The sequence below is a fragment of the Rutidosis leptorrhynchoides genome, chromosome 4, assembly GCF_046630445.1.
Source record: "Rutidosis leptorrhynchoides isolate AG116_Rl617_1_P2 chromosome 4, CSIRO_AGI_Rlap_v1, whole genome shotgun sequence".
Taxonomy (NCBI): domain Eukaryota; kingdom Viridiplantae; phylum Streptophyta; class Magnoliopsida; order Asterales; family Asteraceae; genus Rutidosis; species Rutidosis leptorrhynchoides.
Window position 1 is genome coordinate 100,842,137 of NC_092336.1, and position 14,319 is coordinate 100,856,455.

The window sequence follows — 14,319 nt, forward strand, 5'->3', positions numbered from 1 at the left end:
ACATAAAATTTTCTTTCTTTTTTCTCGACACCTCTGTTATTGCTCATTCTTCCAAAATCACGAAATTGAATCCCATTACAAAATCTAATAATGCAGTTTGTTAGGAATTCCCTAGTGAAACTTTCTGCAAAATATCAAACTCCAATTCTTTATATCGATTACTTTAGTGACCCGAACTTTTCCATGTTTATATATATTAATTGAGATTGATATTTACATGACTAAATATTTCCAACGTGTTAAGCAATCAAACTTTTTAAGACTTGATTAAATGAAATAAGTTTCATATAGACAATTGATCACCCAAGTTGACCGGCGATTTACGAACGTTACAAAATTGTGAAAACTACATGTTGTGGTATATATAGACATATATATATGGTTGACATGAGATTATGATGAGTAAGTATCTCACTAACAATGTGTGATATACATAAGAAATGAGATTACTAAGTTAAGAAACTCGAAATGATATATATAACGATTATCGTTATGATAACGTCTACTAAATACATATGTATCATATTAAGATATTGATACACTATATTTAACATGATAAAATGATATTTAAATATATCATTAAGTGTGTTAACAATGAACTACATATGTAAAAACAAGACTACTAACTCAAGAATTACGAAACGAGACTTATATGTAACGATTATCGTTGTAACAATATTTTAATGTATATATCATATTAAGAGATATTCATACATCATAATATCACGATAATATAATAATTTAACATCTCATTTGATATAATAAACATTGGGTTAACAACATTAATTGAGATCGTTAACTTAAAGGTTTCAAAACAACACTTACATGTAACGACTAACGAAGACTTAACAACTCCATTAGAATGTATATACATGTTGTGTTTTGATATGTATTCTTACACTTTTGAAAGACTTCAAGACACGTATCAAAGTACTTCTACTTAACAAAAATTCTTACAATTACATCCTCGTTCAGTTTCATCAACAATTCTACTCGTATGCACCCGTATTCGTACTCGTACAATACACAGCTTTTAGATGTATGTACTATTGGTATATACACTCCAATGATCAGCTCTTAGCAGCCCATGTGAGTCACCTAACACATGTGGGAACCATCATTTGGCAACTAGCATGAAATATCTCATAAAATTACAAAAATGTTAGTAATCATTCATGACTTATTTACATGAAAACAAAATTACATATCCTTTATATCTAATCCATATACCAACGATCAAAAACATATACAAACACTTTCATTCTTCAATTTTCTTCATCTAATTGATCTCTCTCAAGTTCCATCTTCAAGTTCTAAGTGTTCTTCATAAATTCCATAAGTATAGTTTCATAAAAATCAAGAATACTTCCAAGTTTGCAAGTCTACTTCCAAGCTTTCTAATCCATTCCAAGTAATCATCTAAGATCAAGGAACCTTTGTTATTTACAGTAGGTTATCTTTCTAATTCAAGGTAATATTCATATTCAAACTTTGATTCAATTTCTACAACTATAACAATCTTATTTCGAGTGAAAATCTTACTTGAACTGTTTTCGTGTCATGATTCTGCTTCAAGAACTTTCAAGCCATCCAAGGATCCTTTGAAGCTAGATCCATTTTTCTCATTTACAGTAGTTTTATCCAGAAAACTTGAGGTAGTAATGATGTTCATAACATCATTCGATTCATACATATAAAGCTATCTTATTCGAAGGTTTAAACTTGTAATCACTAGAACATAGTTTAGTTAATTCTAAACTTGTTCGCAAACAAAAGTTAATCCTTCTAACTTGACTTTTAAAATCAACTAAACACATGTTCTATATCTATATGATATGCTAACTTAATGATTTAAAACCTGAAAACACGATGAACACCATAAAATCGGATATACGCCGTCGTAGTGAAACCGGGGGCTGTTTTGGTTTGGATAATTAAAAACTATGATAAACTTTGATTTAAAAGTTGTTATTCTAGGAAAATGATTTTTCATATGAACATAAAACTATATCCAAAAATCTTGGTTAAACTCAAAGTGAAAGTATGTTTTTCAAAATGGTCATCAAGATGTCGTTCTTTCGATGGAAATGACTACCTCTTTAGTAATTGACATGTAACTTAAATTTCTGACTATAAACCTATACTTTTTATGTTTGGATTCTTAAATTATAGTTCAATATGAACTCATAGCAATTTGATTCACTCAAAACGGATTTAAAATGAAGAAGTTATGGGTAAAACAAGATTGGATATTTTTGATCTTTTTAGCTACGGGAAATGTTTAACAAATCTATACAAATCATATCTTAGCTAACTTATATTGTATTATACATGTATTCTAATATATTATGTAATCTTAGGATACCATAGACACGTATGCAAATGTTTTGACAAATCATATCGACCCATGTATATATATTATTTGGAACAACCATAGACACTCTATATGCAGTAATATTGGAGTTAGCTATACAGGGTTGAGGTTGATTCCAAAAATATATATACTTTGAGTTGTGATCTAGCCTGAGACGTGTATACACTGAGTTGTGGATTGATTCAAGATAATATATATCGATTTATTTTCTGTACATCTAACTGTGGACAACTAGTTGTAGGTTACTAACGAGGACAGCTGACTTAATACACTCAAATCTTTAAAACATAATAAAAATGGTTGTAATTATATTTTGATCATACTTTGATATATATGTACATATTTGTATAGGTTCGTGAATCGATCCGTGGCCAAGTCTTATTTCCGAGGAAGGAAATATCTGTGAAAGTGAGTTATAGTCCCACTTTTAAAATCTAATATTTTTGGGATGAGAATATATGCAGGTTTTATAAATGATTTACAAAATAGACACAAGTATGTGAAACTACATTCTATGGTTGAATTATCGAAATCGAATATGCCCCTTTTTATTAAGTCTGGTAATCTAAGAATTAGGGAACAGACACCCTAATTGACGCGAATCCTAAAGATAGATCTATTGGGCCTAACAAACCCCATCCAAAGTACCGGATGCTTTAGTACTTTGAAATTTATATCATATCCGAAGGGTGTCCCGGAATGATGGGGATATTCTTATACATGCATCTTGTTAATGTCGGTTACCAGGTGTTCACCATATGAATGATTTTTATCTCTATGTATGGCTTGTGTATTGAAATATGAAATCTTGTGGTCTATTGTTACGATTTGATATATATATAGGTTAAACCTATAACTCACCAACATTTTTGTTGACGTTTAAAGAATGTTTATTCTCAGGTGAATACTAAGAGCTTCCGCTGTTGCATACTAAAATAAGGACAAGATTTGGAGTCCATGATTGTATGATATTGTGTAAAAACTGCATTCAGGAAACATATGTCGATGTAATATATTTCTATTGTAAACCATTATGTAATGGTCTTGTGTAAATAGTATATTTTAGATTATCATTATTTGATAATCTACGTAATGTTTTTAAAACCTTTATTGATAAAATAAAGGTTATGGTTGTTTTAAAAATGAATACAGTCTTTGAAAAACGTCTCATATAGAGGTCAAAACCTCGCAACGAAATCAATTAATATGGAACGTTTATAATCAATATGAACGGGACATTTCAGTTGGTATCCGAGCGTTGGTCTTAGAGAACCAGAAAATTTGCATTAGTGTGTCTTATCGAGTTTGTTAGGATGCATTAGTGAGTCTGGACTTCGACGATATTTTTCTTTAAAAATGATTGCTTAACATTTTTGTTGGAAACTATATATTATTAACATGTAAATATTATGTGATATATTAATCTCTTAACATGTTTGATATTGTGTGATAGATGTCTACCTCTAGCTCAAATCCCATTGACTCACCTAATAATAATGAAGAGTCGAATATATATTGGCAAGATTCACAAGTTCCCGAAGAACCGGAAGAAGAGGAAACGGAACCGGAAGAAGAGGAACCAGAAGAAGAGGAACCGAAAGAAGAAGAGGTTCGGGGGCGGGGGGGGGGGAATAGTAGGAACCACAGAAAACTGGTCAAATAAAATAAAATCCTCAACCAATGGACCAAAGTTAATAATGGTCAATGGTGTTTCCGCTAAGGAAGCAAAATATTGGGAAAATTACCAATTTTCCAATGAATCGGATCCTGATGAGGATTCTGATGATGTTATAGAAATTACCCCGACCCAATTTAATGAGGCAAAAGAAAATAATAAGGGAAAAGGCATAAAAATAGAGAAATCTGATTCCGACCCCGATGAACTTTATATGTACCGTCAACACCCGTATTTTCAATATCGTGACAATAACCCGGGAACCTCTAAACCACCAGGTTTTTCTAAACCAATGTGGAAAACGACGACTCATATTAGAGGAACATCATATATCCCTAGAAGATTAGGAAAAAGAACCAAGTCCGAAGAAGAAGAAACCAGTGATTCAGATTATAGGGGTGTGAGCATGTTGTGTAATAAATGTATTGTAGTGTGCTTGTACTTTTATGTTCTATGTAAAAATTGCTTGTATTGTTTGTTATTACGAATCTAATCCTTGTCTATTTTACAGTATAAAAACATAATGGACGTTAAGGATAGACAACCGAATATTTTAGAAGACCTACCAGAGGATATGATTGAGGAAATCTTGTCTAGAGTCGATCAGAATTCATCAGCACATTTAGTTATGGCGAAATTAACTTGTTAAACATTTGAAAGACTTTCCAGAAATGCCTTAGTTTATAAAAGGCTTTCCTTTGATAGGTGGGGTATATCACATTGGGGAGACTTTAAGTTACGCCGTGTTTTCTTTAAGGCATTAAATACGGGGAATCCAAATGCAATTTTACTCTACGGGTTAAGAACCTATTTTGACTCAACATATCCCAACATAGGATTTCGTGAATTAGAAAGAGCTTCTAACATGCAACATAAAGAAGCATGTTATGCTTACGGGTTAGTGATGTTCGCTTCTTACCAAAGTGAGAAAAAGAACATCGGATTGCAGCTTTTAAATAAAACTTTCCCACAAGTGACGGATTCAGTAGTTGGGGTGAGAAACAAGGTTTTTTAGATTATTACGGGGCTGTTAGACATTACGAAACCATCGTCCTTTTGACGATATTACAACAAGCTGCCTAGCCAATGGTCATAACGGTTATTTTCCACAAGACCAAGGATGGGAAGTCGTCTTAGTAAAACCAGAATGCATGACTTGTTTCTGGACTTATGAATTACATGTCTTTATTTCCTTTGCTGAACAACTTGCGTATTAACTAGATTTATCTTCAAAACTGTCATGTATCATAGTGTACTATATTTCATGTTATATGTAATATAGCGAAGTTGTAAGTTTGAAGAATATTTGTATGTGATATATTATTATAATCAGTTTTTCATATGGAATTGTAGTAGTTGAATTGTATATTAGCTACTAAGTATGAACTTAACGGGTAGGTAGTACCTGAATTTAAACTTATAAAACGCTAATATGAAGAAAAAGCTTTTATAAATGAGTTCATATTATGCTACGAGATACTATTGACTACTCTTAATATTCTGTATGATTAACTTGTTTCATTTGACTATTTTGAAGGAAATGGCACCGACTACTCGACACACCTTGAATATGAGCGAAGAGGAATTTCGTGCCTTTCTTGCTTCAAACATAGTCGCAGTACAGGCTGCGCTACATACCAACAATAACTCTGAATCTAGCAATACAGCTAACGGCGCAAGAAATCGTGTAGGATGCTCCTACAAGGAATTCACTGCCTGCAAACCTTCAGAATTTGATGGGACCGAAGGACCAATCAGATTGAAACGGTGGACCGAGAAAGTTGAATCGGTGTTTGCCATAAGTAAGTGTGCTGAAGGAGACAAAGTGAAGTACGCTACGCATACCTTCACATGTATTGCGTTAACATGGTGGAATACCTATCTAGAGCAAGTGGGACAAGATGCTGCTTACGCGCTACCGTGGTCAGCATTCAAGCACTTGATGAACGAGAAGTACCGTCCAAGAACTGAGGTCAATAAGCTCAAGTCAGAACTTAGAGGGTTACAAACACAGGGATTCGATATTACTTCGTACGAAAGATGATTCACAGAATTGTGCCTATTGTGTCCGAGAGCGTTCGAAGATGAGGAAGAGAAGATCGACGCATTTGTGAAAGGGTTACCGGAGAGAATCCAAGAAGATATAAGTTCACACGAGCCTGCCTCCATATAAAAGGCATGTAGAATGGCTCACAAACTAGTGAACCAGATTGAGGGAAGAATTAAAGAACAGGGGGCCGAAGAGGCCAACGTGAAGCTAGTCAAAAGAAAGTGGGAGGAAAACGGTGATAAGAGTCCCCAATACAACAACAACTATCCCAACAATCGCAACATCAATCGCAACTACAACAAATGGCACAACAACAACAACAACAACTACAACAATCATCCCAACAACAATAACAACCGCAACAACAACAACAATCAGAAGCAGCTATGCCAAAGGTGTGAAAAGTATCACTCGGGGTTCTGCACCAAATTTTGCAACAAGTGTAAAAGAAATGGTCATAGCGCGGCGAAGTGTGAGGTCTACGGACCAGGGGTTAACAGAACGAAAGGAACAAATGGTGTCGGAACGAGTAATGGCGGAGCAAGTAGTGTCAGAGCAAGTTATGCCAATGTAGTTTGTTATAAATGTGGAAAACCGGGCCACATTATTAGAAATTGCCCGAACCAGGAGAACACGAATGGACAAGGCCGCGGAAGAGTTTTCAATATTAATGCGGCAGAGGCATAGGAAGACCCGGAGCTTGTTACGGGTACGTTTCTTATTGACAATAAATCTACTTACATTTTATTTGATTCGGGTGCCGATAGAAGCTATATGAGTAGAGATTTTTGTGCTAAATTAAGTTGTCCATTGACGCCATTGGATAGTAAATTTTTACTCGAATTAGCAAACGGTAAATTAATTTCAGCAGATTATATATGCCGAAATCGAGAAATTAAACTGGGTAGCGAAATATTTAAGATTGATTTGATACCAGTAGAGTTAGGGAGTTTTGATATAATAGTTGGCATGGACTGGCTGAAGGATATGTTACAAAAATGCAATTCGCATTGTACGAGAAGAAGGAGAACCCTTAATGGTGTACAGAGAAAAGGGCAACACGAAGCTACATCTTATTAGTAATTTGAAGGCACAAAAACTAATAAGAAAAGGTTGCTATGTTGTTCTAGCACACGTCGAGAAAGTACAAACTGAAGAAAAGAGCATCAATGATGTTCCCGTTGCAAAAGAATTTCCCGATGTATTTTCGAAAGAATTACCGGGACTACCTCCACATCGATCTGTTGAATTTCAAATAGATCTTGTACCAGGAGCTGCACCAATAGCTCGTGCTCCTTACAGACTCGCACTCAACAAGATGAAAGAACTGCAAAGCCAACTGTAAGAACTATTAGAACGTGGTTTCATTCGACCAAGCCCATCACCATGGGGAGCTCCTGTTTTGTTTGTCAAGAAGAAGGATGGTACATTTAGGTTGTGTATTGACTACAGAGAGTTGAATAAACTTACCATCAAAAACCGTTATCCACTGCCGAGAATTGTCGACTTATTTGATCAACTACAAGGCTCGTCGGTTTATTCGAAAATCGATTTACGTTCTGGATATCATCAAATGCGAGTAAAGGAGGATGATATTCCAAAAACTGCTTTTAGGAGGCGTTATGGTCATTATGAGTTTATGGTTATGCCGTTTGGATTGACTAATGAAATGTCCCGTTCTTATTGATTAAAAACGTTCCATATTAATTGATTTCGTTGCGAGGTTTTGACCTCTATATGAGACGTTTTTCAAAGAATGCATTCATTTTAAAACAAACCATAACCTTTATTTCATCAATAAAGGTTTAAAAAGCTTTACGTAAATTATCAAATAATGATAATCTAAAATATCCTGTTTACACACGACCATTACATAATGGTTTATAATACAAATATGTTACAACGAAATAAGTTTCTTGAATGCAGTTTTTACACAATAACTTACAAGCATGGACTCCAAATGTCGTCCTTATTTAAGTATGCAACAGCGGAAGCTCTTAGTATTCACCTGAGAATAAACATGCTTTAAACGTCATCAAAAATGTTGGTGAGTTATAGGTTTAACCTATATATTATCAAATCATAATAATAGACCACAAGATTTCATATTTCAATACACATCCCATACATAGAGATAAAAATCATTCATATGGTGAACACCTGGTAACCGACATTAACAAGATGCATATATAAGAATATCCCCATCATTCCGGGACACCCTTCGGATATGATATAAATTTCAAAGTACTAAAGCATTCGGTACTTTGGATGGGGTTTGTTAGGCCCAATAGATCTATCTTTAGGATTCGCGTCAATTAGGGTGTCTGTTCCCTAATTCTTAGATTACCAGACTTAATAAAAAGGGGCATATTCGATTTCGATAATTCAATCATAGAATGTAGTTTCACGTACTTGTGTCTATTTTGTAAATCATTTATAAAACCTGCATGTATTCTCATCCCAAAAATATTAGATTTTAAAAGTGGGACTATAACTCACTTTCATAGATTTTTACTTCGTCGGGAAGTAAGACTTGGCCACTGGTTGATTCACGAACCTATAACAATATATACATATATATCAAAGTATGTTCAAAATATATTTACAATACTTTTAATACATTTTGATGTTTTAAGTTTATTAAGTCAGCTGTCCTCGTTAGTAACCTACAACTAGTTGTCCACAGTTAGATGTACAGAAATAAATCGATAAATATTATCTTGAATCAATCCACGACCCAGTGTATACGTATCTCAGTATTGATCACAACTCAAACTATATATATATTTTGGAATCAACCTCAACCCTGTATAACTAACTCCAACATTCACATATAGAGTGTCTATGGTTGTTCCGCAATATATATATAGATGGGTCGACATGATAGGTCGAAACATTGTATACGTGTCTATGGTATCTCAAGATTACATAATATACAATATAAGTTGATTAGGTTATGGTTGGAATAGATTTATTACTAACTTTCACGTAGGTAAAATGAGTAGTTTTTATCAATCTTGTTTTACTCGCCATTTCTTCGTTTCTAATCCGTTTTGAGTGATTCTAGTGGCCACAGTTTTGTATTGAACTTAACTTTATGAATCTAAATAGAAAAAGTATAAGTTTATAGTCGGAAATACAAGTTACAAGTCATTTTTGAAAGAGGTAGTCATTTCCGTCGAAAGAACGACATCTTGATGACCATTTTGAAAAACATACTTTCACTTTGAGTTTAACCATGATTTTTGGATATAGTTTCATGTTCATAAGAAAAATAATTTTTCCAGAAGTATAGCTTTTAAATCAAAGTTCTTCTTAGCTTTTAATTATCCCAACCAAAACAGCCCACGGTTTTACTACGCCGGCGTATATCCAGTTTTATGGTGATTATCGTGTTTCCGGGTTTTAAATCATTAAGTTAGCATATCATATAGATATATAACATGTGTTTAGTTGATTTTAAAAGTCTAGTTAGAAGGATTAATTTTATTTGCGAACAAGTTTAGAATTAACTAAACTATGTTCTAGTGATTACAAGTTTATAACGTTGAATAAGACAGTTTTTTATGTATGAATTGAATGATGTTATGAACATCATTACTACCTCAGGTTCCTTGGATAAACTTACTGGAAATGAGAAAAACGGATCTAGCTTCACAGGATCCTTGGATGGCTTGAAAGTTCTTGAAGCAGAATCATGACACGAAAACAATTTCAAGTAAGATTTCCACTCGAAATAAGATTGTTATAGTTATAGAAATTGAATTAAAGTTTGAATATGATTATTACCTTGTATTAGAAAGATAACCTACTGTAATTAACAAAGGTTTCTTGATCTTGGATGATTACTTGGAATGGATTTAGAAAACTTGGAAGTAAACTTGCAATCTTGGAAGTATTCTTGATTTTATGAAACTAGAACTTTTGGAATTTATGAAGAACACTTAGAAATTGAAGATAGAACTTGAGAGAGATCAATTAGATGAAGAAAATTGAAGAATGAAAGTGTTTGTAGGTGTTTTTAGTCGCTGGTGTATGGATTAGATATAAAGGATATGTAATTTTATTTTCATGTAAATAAGTCATGAATGATTACTCATATTTTTGTAATTTTATGAGATATTTCATGCTAGTTGCCAAATGATGGTTCCCACATGTGTTAGGTGACTCACATGGACTGCTAAGAGCTGATCATTTGAGTGTATATACCAATAGTACATACATCTAAAAGTTGTGTATTGTACGAGTACGAATACGAGTGCATACGAGTAGAATTGTTGATGAAACTGAACGAGGATGTAATTGTAAGCATTTTTGTTAAGTAGAAGTATTTTGATAAGTGTCTTGAAGTCTTTCAAAAGTGTATGAATACATATTAAAACACTACATGTATATACATTTTAACTGAGTCGTTAAGTCATCGTTAGTCGTTACATGTAAGTGTTGTTTTGAAACCTTTAGGTTAACGATCTTGTTAAGTGTTGTTAACCCAATGTTTATAATATTAAATGACATTTTAAATTATTATATTATCATGATATTATGATGTATAAATATCTCTTAATATGATATATATACATTAAGTGTCGTTACAACGATAATCGTTACATATATGTCTCGTTTCAAAATCATTAAGTTAGTAGTCTTGTTTTTACATATGTAGTTCATTGTTAATATACTTAATGATATGTTTACTTATCATAATATCATTTTAACTATATATATATCCATATATATGTCATGATATAGTTTTTACAAGTTTTAACGTTCGTGAATCACCGGTCAACTTGGGTGGTCAATTGTCTATATGAAACCTATTTCAATTAATCAAGTCTTGACAAGTTTGATTGCTTAACATGTTGGAAACACTTAATCATGTAAATAACAATTTCATTTAATATATATATAAACATGGAAAAGTTCGGGTCACTACAGTACCTACCCGTTAAATAAATTTCGTCCCGAAATTTTAAGCAGTTGGAGGTGTTGACGTATCTTCTGGAAATAAATGCGGGTATTTCTTCTCCATCTGATCTTCTCATTCCCAGGTGAACTCGGGTCCTCTACGAGCATTCCATCAAACTTTAACAATTGGTACCTTGTTTTGCTTAAGTCTTTTAACCTCATGATCCATTATTTCAACGGGTTCTTCGATGAATTGAAGTTTTTCGTTGATTTGGATGTCATCTAACGGAATAGTGAGATCTTCTTTAGCAAAACATTTCTTCAAATTCGAGACGTGGAAAGTGTTATGTACAGCCGCGAGTTGTTGAGGTAACTTAAGTCGGTAAGCTACTGGTCCGACACGATCAATAATCTTGAATGGTCCGATGTACCTTGGATTTAGTTTCCCCCGTTTACCAAATCGAACAACGCCTTTCCAAGGTGAAACCTTAAGCATGACCATTTCTCCAATTTCAAACTCTATATCTTTTCTTTTACTGTCCGCGTAGCTCTTTTATCGACTCTGGGCGATTTTCAATCTTTGTTTAATTTGGATGATTTTCTCGGTAGTTTCTTGTATTATCTCTGGACCCGTAATCTGTCTATCCCCCACTTCACTCCAATAAATCGGAGACCTGCACTTTCTACCATAAAGTGCTTCAAACGGCGCCATCTCAATGCTTGAATGGTAGCTGTTGTTGTAGGAAAATTCTGCTAACGGTAGATGTCGATCCTAACTGTTTCCGAAATCAATAACCCAAGCTCGTAGCATGTCTTCAAGCGTTTGTATCGTCCTTTCGCTCTGCCCATCAGTTTGTGGATGATAGGCAGTACTCATGTCTAGACGAGTTCCCAATGCTTGCTGTAATGTCTGCCAGAATCTTGAAATAAATCTGCCATCCCTATCAGAGATAATAGAGATTGTATTCCATGTCTGGAGACGACTTCCTTCAGATACAGTCGTGCTAACTTCTCCATCTTGTCATATTCTCTTATTGGCAGGAAGTGTGCTGACTTGGTGAAACGATCAACTATTATCCAAATAGTATCATAACCACTTGCAGTCCTTGGCAATTTAGTAATGAAATCCATGGTAATGTTTTCCCATTTCCATTCCGGGATTTCAGGTTGTTGTAGTAGACCTGATGGTTTCTGATGTTCAGCTTTGACCTTATAACACGTCAAACATTCCCCTACATATTTAGCAACATCGGCTTTCATACCTGGCCACCAAAAATGTTTCTTGAGATCCTTGTACATCTTCCCCGTTCCAGGATGTATTGAGTATCTGGTTTTATGAGCTTCTCTAAGTACCATTTCTCTCATATCTCCAAATTTTGGTACCCAAATCCTTTCAGCCCTATACCGAGTTCCATCTTCCCGAATATTAAGATGCTTCTCCGATCCTTTGGGTATTTCATTCTTTAAATTTCCCTCTTTTAAAACTCCTTGTTGCGCCTCCTTTATTTGAGTAGTAAGGTTATTGTGAATCATTATATTCATAGATTTTACTCGAATGGGTTCTCTGTCCTTCCTGCTCAAGGCGTCGGCTACCACATTTGCCTTCCCCGGGTGGTAACGAATCTCAAAGTCGTAATCATTCAACAATTCAATCAACCTACGCTGCCTCATATTCAGTTGTTTCTGATTAAATATGTGCTGAAGACTTTTGTGGTCGGTATATATAATACTTTTGACCCCATATAAGTAGTGCTTCCAAGTCTTTAATGCAAAAACAACCGCGCCTAATTCCAAATCATGCGTCGTATAATTTTGTTCGTGAATCTTCAATTGTCTAGACGCATAAGCAATCACCTTCGTTCATTGCATTAATACACAACCGAGACCAATCACAAAATCATCATTCCCTTCAGGCAATGACAATATAGGTGCCGTAGTTAGCTTTTTCTTCAATAACTGAAACGCTTTCTCTTGTTCATCCTTCCATTCAAATTTCTTCTCTTTATGCGTTAATGCAGTCAAGGGTTTTGCTATTCTGGAAAAGTCTTGGATGAATCTTCTGTAGTAACCAACCAATCTTAAAAATTGATGTATATGCTTCGGAGTTTTTGGGGTTTCCCACTTTTCAACGGTTTCGATCTTTGCCGGGTCCACATGGATACCTTCTTTGTTCACTATGTGACCGAGGAATTGAACTTCTTCCAACCATAATGCACACTTTGAAAATTTAGCGTACAATTCTTCCTTCCTCAATACTTCTAACACCTTTCTCAAATGTTCACCGTGTTCTTGGTCATTCTATGAGTAAATAAGTATGTCATCAATGAAAACAATGAAAAACTTGTCAAGGTATGGTCCACACACTCGGTTCATAAGGTCCATGAACACAGCTGGTGCATTAGTTAAACCAAACGGCATGACCATAAACTCGTAATGACCGTAACGTGTTCTGAAAGCAGTCTTTGGAATATCATCTTCTTTCACCCGCATTTGATGATACCCGGAACGTAAGTCAATCTTTGAATAAACAGACGAGCCTTGTAGTTGATCAAATAAGTCGTCGATTCTCGGTAGTGGGTAGCGGTTCTTGATGGTAAGTTTGTTCAACTCTCGGTAGTCGATACACAACCTGAATGTACCATCTTTCTTCTTGACAAACAAAACAGGAGCTTCCCACGGTGATATGCTTGGTCGAATGAAACCACGCTCTAAAAGTTCTTGTAATTGGCTTTGCAGTTCTTTCATCTCACTGGGTGCGAGTCTGTAAGGAGCACGAGCTATTGGTGCAGCTCCTGGTACAAGATCTATTTGAAATTCAACGGATCGATGTGGGGGTAATCCTGGTAATTCTTTTGGAAATACATTGGGAAATTCTTTTGCGACGGGAACATCATTGATGCTCTTTTCTTCAGTTTGTACTTTCTCGACGTGTGCTAGAACAGCATAGCAACCTTTTCTTATTAGTTTTTGTGCCTTCAAATTACTAATAAGATGTAGCTTCGTGTTGCCCTTTTCTCCGTACACCATTAAGGGTTTTCCTTTTTCTCGTATAATGCGAATTGCATTTTTGTAACAAATGATATCTGCTTTCACTTCTTTCAACCTGTCCATACCGATTATCACATCAAAACTCCCTAACTCTACTGGTATCAAGTCAATCTTAAATGTTTCGCTAACCAGTTTAATTTCTCGATTCCGACATATATTATCTGCTGAAATTAATTTACCATTTGCTAATTCGAGTAAAAATTTACTATCCAAAGGCGTCAATGGACAACTTAATTTAGCACAAAAATCTCTACTCATATAGCTTTT